Genomic DNA, 15,463 nt, shown 5'->3' on the forward strand with positions numbered 1-15,463 from the left:
TGACTTCCTTCAACGATGAACAGTGATTTAGAAGTATAAACTGAATAAACACTTTCTTCCCCAAGTTGTTTTTGGCCAGGGTGTTTCACTGAGGCAATGACAACCCCAACAAGGACAACATAGAGCATCTCTGAGAATCATATCCATTAAGGAAGTTGAGCTTCTCTTTGTATACCAACCTGCACTTATTTTGTAAGACCTACCCAATGGCAGTTTAACTGTTTATCCACAGATGACAAATTAAAAAAAAAAATGACTACTCTGCCACAATTGTCCATTTCCTAGTTTTTGGGGTCTGTGTACATATTATTTAGGAGATATGTATGGTTATTTTCAGAATTAATTAGATGGAGAAAGTTTCTTGGATCACCCATTGGAACCCAAACTAACACCTTAAGAGGAGAACTTTCCCAGCTGAATTTAGAGTCAAAGAGAGACATGAAAAATCAAAAAGACAAAAAGAAAGATGCAATCATGCTGTCCTCAAAGATGAAGGGATGGGGTCATGTTGTATTGAATGCAGATATCTTCTAGAAATAGATAAGAGGTTGACACAGGTATTTCTTTGGGACCTCCAGAAGCAGGAGTTCTCAATATTCCTAATTCTTTGACCCTTCAATACAGTTCCTCATACAATGATGATGCTCAACCATAAAATTATTTTGTTGCTACTTCATACCTGTAATTTTGTTAATGTTATGAAATGTAATGTAAATGTCTGTGTTTTCCAAAGGTATATTTGTAATTGCAACACACAGATTGAGAACCACTGTAAGAAACACATCTTTGCTAGTAGCATTTTGGCTGTCCTCCTGAATGATAGAAAATGAAATAATAGTAATTCAAGACTAGAATTTTGTGGTATTCAGTTACAGTAGCAACCAATAGAAAATTAGTACATATAATAACTTATATTATTTCCAAAACATATTTTTAGATTCCTGTATCTCCTGGTAGAAAAACAGAGTTCTAACATCTATTCTCCATTCTTGGTAACAGAGTTGTAATTTTGGTTTTGGTTTTGTAATAATGCAAGGAGCTCAGTGTCCTTTGCAGTTAAGTGTGGTTGCATGACTAAGTTGTGAAAAGGAATAGGCTCCAGGGAAAACTCCTGAATACTGACTTAGTTACCCTGAGTCTCTTTTATCACCTGCTCCTTTGCCGATGAGATATGGTTGTTCCCTCAACCTTCCTGTTCTGTCTCTAAAGATATCAGTTCTGAGAGTGAGGTGAAGGACAGAGAGCAGAGGTAACATACATGCTCTGGGCATCTGCTGTATAAAGCTATTCTATTGAAAAACATGTGTTACTTAAATTTGTGCGTATTTTCAATACAAATCTCTATTTCAATAAATACTAACACTGTATGTGGAATTTTTCTACTTCTGAATCAGGGACTATGGCATTCTAGCCCCTTGATAGTCCCCTCCCAGGGTCCAGGAAGAATTTACAACCAGCTGATAATTTAATCTTTGATAATCTGAAATGAATCTACATACACAAAACTCCTTAGTTCACATACTCTATTCTTCTCAATCACTTCTCTCTTTACACAGCTTCTATTCTTCTTTCATGCCTAGTTCCTTTCTTGCCTTATTTGTCTGTTGTCCTAAGTTCTATCTTAATTCTCTCGTCTTAGTTCTGCCTCATCTAGGTCCTTCTCATCTTGTTCTTACCCATCTAGTACTTTCCTGTTTGGCCTTCCTCATCTTCCATCTTGACCTCCATTTCTCTAGTTAAAAATCCTCTCCAGCCAAAATCCTCAATATCCTTTCTTTATTCTCCTTATACCTCAGTTTCCCTCAGTCTCTGAGATGTTCAGTTATAAACCCAAGCCATAGTGATCCTCTGGCAGAGCAAGGTCACCAGGCCTGAGTTCTTACAAGGTCCTAAAGGCAGGGTCCTCAGGCAGTGGCCACCAGGCTTTCTTTTACAACCCAAATGAGTGCTAATGATTAGTTAGTCAAGAAGAGAATTTATGTGCTCAATCTACATTCCTAGAAGTGGCTAGGTAAGAAACTAGGAGTCTATTAGTAAGGATATAAGGAAGGAGGGTCTCACCCTAAATAACACAAGAAATTGCTATCTTCCTGAGCTAGGAGACAAGTGTTGTTTGGTTTGGCCTTGGATGCTTGAAAGGTATTTTAGATAAATGCACTGTTAGGAATTCTTGGAAGCATGTATAGCAATACAAGAAAATCAATGTAGGAAACAGCTAATATATATACAAAAGCTAAAATATTACCAAGACTTCTTAAGCCATGGCTTGACCTTTGGAGAAATCCTTGATTTTTCTGAGTAGTAGCTTTTGTGATAGTAGCTGAATTCCATTACATTTTCCTGCAGTTCGCAGCACTCCTGCACAGGTGAATAAGTATTTGTTGAACTGAAACCCAAACTCTCTTCCACTTGGAGTTTATAGGATTCATATTCAATTTTTGTCTTAATTAGTTTGCCTCTGTAGTATACTGATTCACGTTTATGCGAAAAAAAATTCTGACTAGAAACTTAGAATGTAATGTTAAGAAATAGTCTTTATAAATCTTCTTTAATTCAGATAAGGTCACACTGGCTTAAGATGGAGTCTAAATACTCAATTGTTACCCTTACATAAAATCAGGAGGCCATGCAGATCCAGTGCATAAGATCATGTAGTGACTGAGGCAACAAGTGGCATAATACACCTACAAGCCAAGGAGTGAGGACTCTGGGAGCACTACATGGTAGAAAGTTTCAAATACACATTCTTTCCTAAATCTGTCAGGATCAGGAGATTGCTCTCCTTCTGATGTCTTCCTACCAAGACTACAGGAGAACACTTCTATTGTTTTAGGTATTTAATTTGTGATACTTCATTATAGAAGACCTACTACACTATTTCATGCAATGTAATAATACACTGAGGCTTAGGCTAGATACTGGCCTATTGTAAATACTCAAAGATTAAATTTTGGATTACCTCTATTATCAGCATTACTACTAACTTCTGACTTCTGTACTGTTGATATTTTCTGACAATGAATATTAATTATACAAATCCTCATAGTTTTAAGCCAAAATTACTTTCAGATTTAAATGTTTCAAGTTTTCAGTTAAGACTATAAGGTCTTTTATGGTTAAAAAAAAAAAAAAAAAGACAATATTGTCTTTTTTTGATTGTTTGTTTAAATCTCCATTCCCATAGCTTGACATTTAGCATACTCCTGGAACAAGAGGGCAGCAGTGTGTAGAAGAAGGAAATCCCCCATGGATGCTGTTCTCAGAATTAATGGAATCTGTAAAATAGCTATAGCTTCAGGGAATTTGTTAGATGGTTGCCAGGTCAAAGAATCAATCTCCTGACTGACAGAAATCTTGATAAAAAACAAAGCTTAAATTTCTCCAGATAGCAGCCAAAAGAGCAAGACAGGCTCACTGAAAGTTTTCTATATGTTGGTTGTAGAACTACTAAAGTGTAATTTTCATTTGTCTCTTTAAATAAATGTTTATCTATTTGGAAATCTGCTCTAGTCTCCTTAAATAAATGCTTATCTATTTGGAAATCTGGTCTAGTCAAAGCACAAAAAAACCTATTAGGATATCCATGTAACACTATTATTGCAAGAACACAGCCTGGAGTACAAAGTGATTTTCTGTAAAGCAGACATATTTCTTCTTTCAAACTTCCTTTTTGTACTCCTCAGGTACATTACTGAGATGGGTACTTTTCAAACTTCCACATCTTCTTTTCTTCAGAGATTTTTGTTCCCCTAATTTGCTTATAAGCCCTTCTTTTTCTACATGTTGAGTACAAGAAATATTTCTGATAAACACAATGGCAATTTTCAGTCATAGAGAAATAATTTCAGTCTTTCTCTGAAAGGCACATAGATTTATCAGTGTTTCTAATAATAACAGCATCATGCACAGTCAGGACTATCTCTGTAGGAGTTTACATTGTTGCCTACAGACAGAGATTAAATTTTACTAGACTTGGTCTTCTGTTAGACAATCTTTTTTTTTTTTTTTTTTTTTTTTTTGCTTTAACACTATTTACATCTTTATATTTTTTTAAAAACCAAAAGCAGAGTCCTGATCCTTCTTATAATTTCATAAATAAAGCAACTGAGGCACTGAGGTGATTCATAGAATCTGCCCAAGATCTATTGGATATGCACAGCTTCCAATCAGTCTATCCAGAAGTGTGTGTTCACTTACTTATGCCCTTTGTCCAAGCTCCTCATCTGTAAAATGCTCAGCACTTCAGTGAACATGAAGAGCTGTCACATTTTGTCCCAAAGGATCTTAAATGCTTTGCATCACTAAATAAAGGAAACATGATAGACTATGAAGATTAATTCGCTCTGAAGTTAATGTGATATAAATACAATGATAGAGGCAACAATCCTGCCCTAACATGGTCTAGACTGCTATACAAATGGAGGAATCTATGCAGTACAGAGATCCCAGATATATAAATAGATAGATTTAATAATTACAAATGAATGAATAAATTATTAAAGTAGACAAGTTAATTAAATTTATAAATCTCATTTATATATAGACCATCCCTTAATCTTCTGAGATATAATTCCATAATAATCTAAAGAACTATATTCAAAGGCCAAATGCACAGATTTCTTAGCATTTCATTCCGGAACATGGCTGGTCAGATAGCATCTCTGCCAGGTCCCTGACTCCTTGAGAACATCTTGTTTTCTGCTTACATTCCTAGCTAACTTTCTTCCCATTCCCATATCTGTCCTATAATTTGAGGCTATCAATAACTTATCCTTCCAAAATTACTTTTCTTGATTTCTCTTGCAAGTAGGATTGCTAGACTTATCAAATTTAAAAGTTTCTGACAAATATGAATATAAAATTCTGAGAATGTCTTTTAAAATAAGTACATCTCATGATTTATTTCATTAAATTTATGATACTTTTTGCTTTTAATTTGATAATCCTATTTACAAGCAAGTCCTTATGGCTCACAATTCAGGCCTGGCACATACTCTGAATGGTTGTTTCTGCTTTGCTACTGCAAAGCATTCAGATCAAGGGTTCATCCAAATCTGACATTGTTGGCAGTTTTTTGACCAGGGAATTCTATTGTCTAGGATAGGCAAAGCATAATTCAGAAAGTAGGTTGTGCATGACCATTGGGCTAGTATTATTTCATTGGTCTGTAAATAAAGTAATAATTTATGAAGGATAGAATGTTAAACATTAATAACTGATATATAGAAAGAAATTATGGAAGAAGTGCCACCAGACTGAGTTTCATGTAACAAGGAGAATTTAGATAGGGTGAGTTAGAAAAGATTATACCACATAGACTCATTCACTTAGAATTTATTCTGCTATAATTGTTAAATACATTGAGCCATTTATTTTTCATGTTTTAATGCTTTTATATTCAGTGTTTATGAACCATTAAGTACAATTCACCTGCTTAGTTGTCATGAGGGTTAAGAAGTATTAGTCATTATTTTCTTGTGGTTTTGACCAAATGCCAAACAAAAAGAAACTAAAGGAGAGAAGGGTTTGTCTTGGTTCACAATTTAGATTAATAAGTCCATTGTGGTGGTGAAAACATAATAACTGGATCACCTGGGTTATGATACTGACTTGTAATTGGAAGAATTGTAACCCTGATGTTCATCTTCTTTTCCCTTTGTCATAGTAGAGGATATTAGTTCATGGGATAATACCCTCACATTCATGGTATGTGTTCTTTCCTCATTTAGTATCTCTGGAAATATTCTCACATTTATTTATGTAGGTGTGCCTCATGAGCTGACAATGAAGATTAGCCATCAGAATTTACAAGTCCTTGCCAATTTATCACTCAAACAAATCACTTTAAAGTGTGTTTTAAAAAACTGGTTCACTTAGATTCATAGGCATCTCATGATAGATTTCATGTGAGACTCCACAAAGTCTTTATAGTTCTCACAATTTTCAAAAGTACAAATTTTAATTCTTTTCTATGACTCCAGGCAATCTGCTGACTATAAAATCTGCATCCCTGTAAAAATCAAATATGTGCTATGTATTTTCAATGTATCATGCACAGAATAAACATCCAATTCCAAAAGGGAGGTATGGAACATATCTAGGAAAAAAATTGGACCAAAGCCATACATAAATGCAATATATCAGCTATCAGTCCTGAAGCTCTGTGTTTAGCATCTAGGATTCTTAGCAACATAATCTATGCACAGCAGGCTTGGTAATTCTGCTACTTAACTGATATCACCAGAAAGTCATGTAGCCTCTCTCTTGGACCAGATTTATGATGTGCTTGCAGTTTTCCTTGTTAAATTCCATCATTTATAACATCATGGGGTTTCCATGATAGCTTAGGCTTCACCTTCACAGTTTGATTTAGTATATCTTAGGGCTTCTCGCAGAGATTCTCATGCTTCTGCACATTGTGTGGACTTCTTATCTCTATATATACTTGAATCCATGAACTTCTGTCTCTTAAATATACATGTTCAACAAGAATACTCTTTGAATCATACCAAGATGTGTTGTTAATTTGAGATGCAGCTTGACTTGACTAAAACACAGCTGCCAGGGCCTCTATGGTGGGAAAAAGGGGCACTTTTCTGGCAGCTATTTCTAGCAGAGTGTCCGGAAGACTATGCCTTTTCAATTTTCTTTTACATGAATTTGCATCATTCATTACCCATAGAATAATGATATGATGGGGAGTTGTTCCTATAGGCCACCATTCCAGTCATCCACAGGCAGAGTCCTACTTTTTTCCATAATGTTACTGGATGTCTTTCTAAATTATATGAACTTTTTCTAAATCTAACCTATCCTCAACTTTTACCTAATTTTCAAGCCCTTTTCTTTAAAGTACATATCACAGAATATAACTGTTAAAGAAAGTAGTCCAGTTGGAACCTTGGGCTTACACAGGGACACTTTGCTCAGCCTGGAAGGAGGGGACTGGACCTGCCTGTACTGAATCCACCAGGTTTAAATGAGTCCCCAGGGGAGTCTTGGCCCTGAAGGAGATGGGAATGGAGGCGAGGGGCTGGGGGGAAGGGGGGTGGGTTTGGAGGGGGGAGGACAGGGAAACCCATGGCTGATGTGTAAAATTAAAACACAAATATAATAAATTTAAAAAAAAAGAAAAAGAAAATAGTCCATACTCCTTTCCTTGATGAACTAAATACTTTTCATATTCTTCTTCTTCATTGTCTTCTGTCTTTTACCACAGTTCTAGTTAGAAGCAGTGAAATGCAATCCTGACATCTTACAGGCCACAAGAATATATTATAGAGATTCAGCTGTGTATTAAAGCTATACTTTGACTGGCCAAAGGTTTGTCAAATAGGAAGCCATTTATCATGGAATATTTGGTGTTATACAGTTTTTAATATTTCAGCTGTCTTCTGCTATGAAATTCTTGTGTGCCCAAATAGTTCCAGACTATTTTGGCAAACAGCTAAGCTTCTCAGACACTGTTCCACTAGGAAACTAAGTTCTCCACTCAGCCTAGGAGACAAGCAGGCTCCTAGATGCATAGCTTTGTTTCTTGTGCAAATGAAGCTCATACCATCCCCTTCCCTCAGGCTAAGCTCATGGCAGAGAGGTTGACTGAGGACAATGGATCTTTTTGCATAAGCAGGTGCCATAAGGACAGGAGTACTAGGCCAGAGGGAAGAGGAAGACAGAGGATCTGTAGCGGTTAAAGCAGATTACCAGTAAAGTTTCCTGAAAGCCAGGAGTAAGGAGCTAGGATGGCAAGATGTAGAATGAAGGGACTGAGGACATAGATCAGACCAAAAGCATAGGAGCTTACTAAAAGTATGAGGACTGGGAAACTGGGCACAGAGAGGAAGTGAATGTGAAGACAGGGGTAAAACTGTATAAATTTTGTCATGGTGGAAGAAAGTTTACAGACAAAAGAGCATAGTGTATGTAGATTCCTTTCCCTCAGATACCCCACACAGTATGTACGGTCTTTCCCAGGACTCTGTGAGGAATTTTCTTAGGGCAGAAACTTGGGAAAATTCCATATTCCTTACATACTGAATGTCATGATTTCCTGAAATTTTCTGTCCAACCAACTTAGTCCATTACCCCCCCCCCTTTTTTTTTAAGTTTTATGTATTTATTATGTATACAGTGTTCTGTTTGCATGTACCCCTGCAGGCCAGAAGAGGGCACCAGATCTCACTACAGATGGTTGTGAGCCACCATGTGGTTGCTGGGAATCGAACTCAGGACCTCTGGAAGAACAAGCAGTGCTCTTAACCTCTGAGCCATCTCTCCAGCCCCCAGTGCATTACTTTAAAATGTAGTCATGAAAGGGCCATTGTAAGGGAAACAAAGGCTCCCCCACTAGCTCTGCTAATTGCAGATTCAGTGGAAAATACTGCACTCTGCCCCCACGCCCCATACCAGAAAAGTTAGCCCATCATGCTATGCTAACAGGATGCTTGCAGGATGACCCCTGCAGTTGCGTTTGCAAGATAAATCGCTTGAGAAGAATGCTTGCCAAATAACCCCTTGCTAGATAAGCTTGGAATTCGTTTACCTACCCAGACTCTGAGAAAGACCGTGGAGACATCTGGCGTCCAGGTGTCTGCACTCGAGGTGACCCCACTCCCCTGCCCTGGTAGAACTGCCTCATAAAAGGCCTGTGAGCCTCAAACTTGGGGTCACCAGCTACTCCTCGTGCTGGTGTCCCACGAGCTCATGTTAAAATAAAGCTTCATTTGTGACCCGATATCGGAGTGGAGCTCTCTGTTTTGAGCGCCGACCCTAACATTTTGGAGGTCCCACTGAGATTGGTAAGGACGGTGGTGAGTCGGGGGAAGCAGCTGTTCAAGCGGCCCATGAGGACCCTTGGACGGTGGGGGACAGACGTGTCCTAAACCCATAGGCTGCAGCTCTGGAGGACGCTCTGGAGTGTGGGGACCCAGGGACCGGGGCCCTGTCTGGTTCCCTTTTGTCTAGGAGATTTTTCAGACAGCCCGGGCCAATAGAAAATCTTTTGGCTTCATTTTCCCTACCATTTTGCCGGCTTGTCTTGTTTGTGTGTTGTGTCTCGAATTTTTGTGTCCTTCTGTGTCTGTTTCTACTTGTTTGGAATGGGACAGTCGTCTGCCAAGTCTGCCTCCACCCCTTTGTCCCTGACCCTCTCTCATTGGTCGGCAGTGACGGACCGCGCGTTGAACCTGGCGGTTCGGGTGAGGAAGGGAAAGTGGCAGACTTTCTGTTCGTCTGAATGGCCCACCTTCAGAGTCGGGTGGCCAGTAGATGGTACTTTTGATCTTAATATAATCAGGGCACTCAAACAAAAGATTTTCATTCCAGGTTCGCATGGACACCTGGACCAGCAGGCTTACATTTGGGTATGGGAGGATCTGGTGACTGACCCTCCTAAGTGGGTCCGACCCTTCCTGACTGCTCCTATAGCACCTTCACTAACTTCTGCTCCGATTCTCACGACCAAACCTTCCCAATCGACTCCATTACCGACTCCATCCCCTCCTCAACCCCCCTTACCTGAATCTCAGAATGACCTCATTTCATTTGCCTTAGACTTCCCGCCACCGCTGCGGCCACCTCCCTATCGTCCCGAACCACGACCACCGGCAGAGACTGGGCCCGAGTCTGTCTTGGTCTCCCCGTCGGGTCCAGCACAGGGAACCCGCCAGGGGAGAGCAAGGCCCCCGGATGAGACACCCCTGGCTATCACACTGCCTTTGCACCCCATTGGGGGAGCGGTCGATGATGGGGCCGGGGGTGCCCGCTCTCCAATACTGGCCCCTTTCCCCCTCTGACTTGTATAACTGGAAAAATAATAACCCTCCATTTTCTGAGGACCCCTCTAGATTAACAGGTCTCTTAGATTCCATCATGTATTCCCACCAACCTACTTGGGACGATTGCCAGCAGCTCCTGGGGATCCTCTTCACTATGGAAGAGAGAGAGTGCATTCTCCTGGAAGCCAGGAAACTAGTCCCTGGGCCAGATGGGCCACCAACTCAACTCCCCACCCTGATCGATGAGCGCTTCCCACTGAGACGACCAACCTGGGACCCAAATACCCCAGAAGGTAGGGAGCATCTGTCCCTCTATCGCCAGACTCTAATGGCGGGTCTCCGTGTGGTGGCCAGAAGGCCCACTAATTTGGCTAAAGTAGGTGAGGTTCTCCAAGGGCCTGATGAAACCCCCTCTGCCTTCCTTGAAAGGCTCATGGAAGCATACAGGAGGTATACACCTTTCGATCCACAGTCTGAAGAACAGAAGGGGGCGGTAGCGATGGCCTTTATAGGACAGTCAGCTGCAGACATAAGACGCAAGTTACAGAGATTGGATGGTTTGCAGGGACTGAGTTTGAGAGATTTAGTCAAGGAAGCAGAAAAGGTTTATTATAAAAGAGAAACTGCAGAGGAAAAAAAAGCTAGGTTAGAAAAAGAGAGAGGAAAAAAGGAAAGACAAAGAGAGAAGCGGCAAAATCGGAATCTATCACGGATCCTGGCAGTGGCAATGAAAGACAACTCAGGGCCTCAAGGCAAAGGAGGTCGCCTGCCTTTAAAGCCCATCCAATGTGCATACTGCAAGGAAGAGGGTCATTGGGCCCAAGAGTGCCCCAAATCAAAGAGGACGAGGCCGGTCAGTCTTGGCCCTTGAGGACTGAGAAAGTCAGGGTTCGGAACCCCTCCCTGAGCTCTGGGTAACCTTTGAAGTGGAGGGGACCCCAGTCGACTTTGAAGTAGATACAGGGGCAGTCTTTTCAGCAATACAACAACCACTCGGGCCATTATCTTCCCGCAAGTCTCTAGTCCAAGGGGCCAACGGGAGTAGAGAGAGACCCTGGACCACTCAGAGAACAGTCAACTTGGGGAAAGGTACTGTGCAACATTCTTTTCTGGTCCTCCCTGACTGTCCCGCGCTTCTCCTGGGGAGGGAATCTCCTGACAAAATTAGGAGCCCAAATAACTTTCACTGCCCAAGGACCTGAATTAAAGTTTGCCCATCCCATGGTCGGGGACCTCCGCCTCCTCACTCAAGAACTCCCAGCAGCAGAGGAATATCGACTGTATGGGACGACCATCCCCGTGGCCCAACTGACCATGGTCCCCACAGGACTGGGAAAAGAAGAATGGATCTGCAGGTTCCCGGAGGCTTGGGCAGAGACGGGGGGACCTGGACTGGCAGTAGAACAGCCACCTGTTGTGGTCACCTTAAAACCCACAGCAGTTCCTGCTCAGGTAAGACAATACCCCCTCAGCCGAGAGGCCAGAGAGGGCATTAAACCCCACATAGAACGATTCCTAGAACGTGGCATATTAAGACCATGCCAATCGGATTGGAATACTCTGCTCTTGCTGGTAAGGAAGCCGGGAACTAATGATTATAGACCCGTCCAAGACCTACGGGAAGTAAATACTCGAGTAATGGACATACACCCCACAGTGCCCAACCCCTACAACCTTCTAAGTACGCTGCCCCCAGAACAAAATTGGTACACAGTTTTAGACCTGAAGGATGCTTTCTTCTGCCTGCCTCTTCACCCGGATTCTCAGAAACTTTTTGCCTTTGAATGGTCAGACCGCGAGAAGGGAAGGACAGGGCAGTTAACTTGGACCAGGCTTCCACAGGGATTCAAAAACTCTCCAACCATCTTCGATGAGGCCTTGCATCAGGACCTCCGGGAGACAACCCCCGAGGTCACTCTCCTCCAATACGTTGATGACCTCCTGTTGGCAACTGGCAACCGAGATGCCTGTAGGCGGGGGACAGAGAAACTGCTGGGTACCTTGACAAAATTGGGATATAGAGTATCCGCCAAGAAAGCACAAATTTGCCAGAACCGAGTCACCTTTCTCGGCTACTCTCTTGAAGGAGGGAAAAGATGGCTGACAGACGCCCGAAAGAAAATGGTGGCCAACATCCCTACCCCATCAGATCGCCATCAACTGCGGGAGTTCCTAGGTGCGGCAGGGTTCTGTCGACTATGGATCCCAGGATTTGCCGCCTAACTGAGCCGTTCTCCTCCTTACTCAAGGAAAAGAACTCCTTTGTCTGGCAAGAGGAACACCAGACAGCGTTGGAGACGCTGAAGAAGGCACTCCTGTCGGCACCTGCCCTTGCCCTTCCTGATGTGAGTAAGCCCTTCACCCTGTACCTCCACAAGAAAAAGGGGGTGGCAGCTGGTGTACTAGCACAAGCTCTCGGACCCTGGAAAAGGCCCGTCGCCTACTTATCCAAGCGACTCGATCCAGTGGCTAGAGGATGGCCTACTTGCCTTCGGGCAGTAGCAGCAGCGGCTACTCTGGTGAGAGACTCGGACAAATTGACTCTGAGGCAGCACCTGACCATCATTGCTCCCCATGCGCTAGAGAGCATTGTTTGCCAGCCACCCGAAAGATGGCTGAGCAATGCCTGGGCCACCTATTACCAGACAATGCTAATAGACCGAGACCGAATCACATTTGGGCACCCGTCCCTTTTAAATCCGGCCTCCCAATCTCCCTGGAGGAGGGTAAAAATAAACTAGTCCATAACTGCCTGCGAGGCCATCCTAGCCGAAGAGACCGGGGTCCGAAAGGACCTAACAGACCAGCCTCTAGCCCACTCTGATCTGATATGGTATACGGATGGCAGCAGCTTCCTGAGTGAGGGGGCACAAAAAAGCGAGAGCAGCCATAGTGGACAAAAATCGGGTAATTTGGTCTAGTAGCCTCCCGGAAGGAACTTCAGCCCAGAAAGCAGAACTGATCGCACTCACGCAAGCTCTCACCATGGTTGCAGGGAAACGGGCCACAATCTATACTGACAGCTGGTATGCGTTTGCAACAGTGCATGTGCATGGGGCAATATATCGAAAAAGGGGGCTACTAACATTGGCCGGAAGAGAAATTAAAAATAAAAAAAAAAATTGAGGCCCTATTGGAGGCTGTAATGTTGCCCCAAGAGCTGGCCATCGTACACTGCCCTGGGCACCAAAAAGGGGACTCCCCAGTGGCTGCAGGAAACAGGAAGGCCAATCAAGAGGCAAAGGAGGCTGCCCTCTGGGATCCAAGGAGCCTGGCCATTCACGCCTCAACTCTGGAGGATCCAGCTCCTAAAGAGGCTCCACCCCCGGAACTTCTGAAAGACACTCTAAAAAGGATCCACAAATTAACCCATCTGGGCAGCAGAAAATTGATCCAGCTGACTACAGAAGATAAGACTCTCTCCCCATCTGAGAAGAAACAAATGGCAGAGAAGGTGGTAGCTGCTTGCTGGGCCTGCCAGCAGGTAAATGCATATCCTGGGAAACTGGCCCCCGGAAAAAGACTACGAGGAACCCACCCTGGCCAGCATTGGGAAGTAGACTTCACCGAGGTTAAACCAGCTAAGTATGGCCTAAAGTACCTGCTAGTGTTTGTAGATACTTTTACAGGGTGGGTAGAAGCCTACCCCACCAAAAAGGAGACTGCAGCAATAGTCGCTAAGAAAATCCTGGAAGAAATCTTCCCAAGATTTGGACTGCCTCAGGTAATTGGGTCAGATAATGGCCCAGCGTTTGTGGCCCAGGTAAGTCAGGGACTGGCAAAAATACTGGGGATTGATTGGAAGCTGCATTGTGCATACAGACCCCAGAGCTCTGGACAGGTAGAAAGAACCAACAGGACCATTAAGGAGACCTTAACCAAATTGACCATGGAGACTGGCTCTAGAGATTGGACGATGCTCCTACCATATGCCCTCTTTAGAGCTAGAAATACCCCTTCCTTCATGGGTCTTACCCCCTTTGAACTGCTCTTTGTGTGTGCACCCCCAGTTAAGAACCTAACCATCCAGCAGGGAGAAATCATGCCTTCCCCTCTGTCTGACAGGCTGCAAGCTTTAGCATCTGTCCAGCATACACTGTGGAAGCAGCTGTCCGCGGCATACCAACCTGGCGGGAACAGCGCTGCCCATCAGTTCCACGTGGGGGACTTCGTATACATCCGCAGACACCAGCATCAGACTTTGGAACCCTGGTGGAAGGGACCATACCGAGTCCTGCTGACCACCCCGACGGCAGTCAAGGTGGACTGGATTGCTGCCTGGATTCATGGCTCCCATCTCAAACCTGCCCCTGTCCCTGACCTGGAGGCTGATCTGGACTGGACTATGGAATGGACTGACAATCCTCTTAAGCTTCGGATTCGTCGCCAGTACGACCGCAAGTAACCCACATCAACCAGTGTCTCAGACTTGGCAGGTTATATCAGGCCAAGGGGAAACTGTATGGGAAATTACCTCTAATCAACACCCTCTGTGGGGCTGGTGGCCTGACTTGCATCTGGACCTCGGCCAGCTTGCAGCAGGGTCAGAGGCCTGGGATATCCCTACAACTGACCCCAGGAACCCCAGATCGCCAGTCATCTGTCAGGATGGAAAGGGAACTTGTAAATGTAATGGGAGGAGATATGGGTATGGTCACCCCGAAGCCAGAGCAGCTCTGTCAAAGCTATCCTTTTACGTCTGTCCTCGGGATGGTAGAAGTAGAGAAATGGCTAAGCGATGTGGGGGTTATGAAAGTTACTACTGTAAAGCATAGGGATGTGAAATGACTGGTAATGCCTACTGGAAGCCTTCATCCACATGGGATCTCATTAAAGTGAAAAAAACTGACGCAGGAGAAAGCAGCGGGTGGCGCCCACTCACCCAAGAACACTGCTGGGGAAGTGTCAGGGTAGGGCAAGATAATACTGGAAGGGGGAGGGCTCCTGTGTGACATTTACCTGTAATCCCCTAAATATATCCTTTACCCAGGCAGGACGGGAGGCACGAGATTGGATTAAGGGAAGGCAATGGGGGCTTAGGGTTTATGTCTCGGGAGGGCATCCAGGACTGTTGTTCAAGATCAGACTAGAGAAGGGCAGCATGCCAGTGCACCCGGCCGTCGGCCCGAACACAGTCCTTATGGACCAAAAGGGATTCCCACCTAAGGTCTATCAACCAGCAGTCCGACCTCACACCCCTATGTCCCAGACCCTCCAACCCAAGGTCCACCCCTCGCCACAGGATATCCCAGACCCTCTGGTGAATCTCTCATCCCCGGGGTCAGGAGAGAGACTCGTGGACTTAATAAGAGGAGGATATCAGGCTTTAAATTCAACCTATCCCAATCTCACTAAGTCCTGTTGGCTCTGTCTTCAAGCTACCCCCCCCCTTACTATGAGGGAATGGCTATAGATGGGAAATTCACTTACAATACCTCGACTAGCTGTAATTGGGGGACAAAACACATGTTAACCTTACCTGAAGTGACTGGCTTGGGAACTTGTCTGGGACACCCCACTGCTTCGGAGAAAAATCTCTGAACCCAAACAGAAAGCATCACCACCCCAGATGAGTCTCTTTTTCTTGTCCCAGCCCATGGCCTTTATTGGGCATGCAACACAGGACTCAACCCATGTGTCTTGGTTGCTAATTTCAACCAGTCCCGAGACTTTTGCGTCCTTGTCCA

Source organism: Onychomys torridus, chromosome 21, assembly GCF_903995425.1.
Source record: "Onychomys torridus chromosome 21, mOncTor1.1, whole genome shotgun sequence".
Taxonomy (NCBI): domain Eukaryota; kingdom Metazoa; phylum Chordata; class Mammalia; order Rodentia; family Cricetidae; genus Onychomys; species Onychomys torridus.